General features: G+C 42.3%; 1 non-coding gene across 1 annotated transcript; it reads right to left on the bottom strand.

Annotated features, from left to right (window-relative positions):
* Positions 1-488: 488 nt before the first annotated feature.
* LOC141709735 (small nucleolar RNA R71) lies at positions 489-595 on the bottom strand. Its single transcript, XR_012570298.1, has one exon. It is a non-coding gene; the product is annotated as a small nucleolar RNA R71 (small nucleolar RNA).
* Between the last annotated feature and the right edge of the window lie 346 nt (positions 596-941).

Genomic DNA, 941 nt, shown 5'->3' with positions numbered 1-941 from the left:
AAAGCCGAGGAAGAACTTGTGGTAGCTCGTAGGGAAGTTTTTGAGGAAGAAAGAAGGTAGAAGAAGAATAGAAAGTTGAAGAGCCAATTATAGTAGCTATGGGTGATCAAGCAGAAAATCCGAAGGCTTTGAAGGACTATTCTAAGCCTAAGATTAATGACATTCAGTCCAGCATCATCAGACCAGCCATCAGGGCTAACACTTTTAAGATCAAGTCAAGCACGATCCAGATGATATAGAACTTAGTTCAGTTTGGGGGTTCTCTAACTGAAGACCCCAACATGCACATTAGGGATTTTATCGAGATCTGCGACACTTTCAAATTCAATGATGTGACTGAAGATGCTATCAAGCTACAACTCTTCCCATTCTCTCTGAGGGACAAGGCTAAGTGCTGGTTACACTCTCTACCAGCAGGGTCTATCATAACTTGGTAAGATCTTGTTCAAAAGTTTCTCACTAAATTCTTCCCCATGGAGAAGACTGCAGCAATTAGGAATGCTCTTACCCAGTTCGCACAGCAAACTGTAGAATTTCTGTGTGAGGCTTGGGATCGATATAAGGAGATGTTAAGAAAGTTCCCATGCCATGGCATGCCTGATTGGATGATTATTAACTGCTTCTATAATGGATTAGGTCATACTTCTAGGCCCATGCTTGATGCAGTATCAGGAGGAGCCTTGTGGGCTAAGAGCTATGATGAAGCCTATGAACTTATTGAACTAATGGCTGCTAATGAGTACCAGAATCCTTCCCAGAGACTGTCTCAGGGGAAAGTAGCAGGAATTCTGGAGTTGGAAATAGCAACTGCTATCACTGCTCAACTTAAGGCTTTGACAATGAAGGTGGACACTTTGGCTAATTATGGAGTTAATCAAATTACTAGTGTCTATGAGCTTTATGCTGGTGCCCATGAGACTGATCAGTGCGCAATTTCTGGT

The sequence above is a fragment of the Apium graveolens genome, chromosome 2 (assembly GCF_009905375.1).
Source record: "Apium graveolens cultivar Ventura chromosome 2, ASM990537v1, whole genome shotgun sequence".
NCBI classification, from domain to species: domain Eukaryota; kingdom Viridiplantae; phylum Streptophyta; class Magnoliopsida; order Apiales; family Apiaceae; genus Apium; species Apium graveolens.
This window is presented reverse-complemented; position numbering and strand designations above follow the sequence as displayed.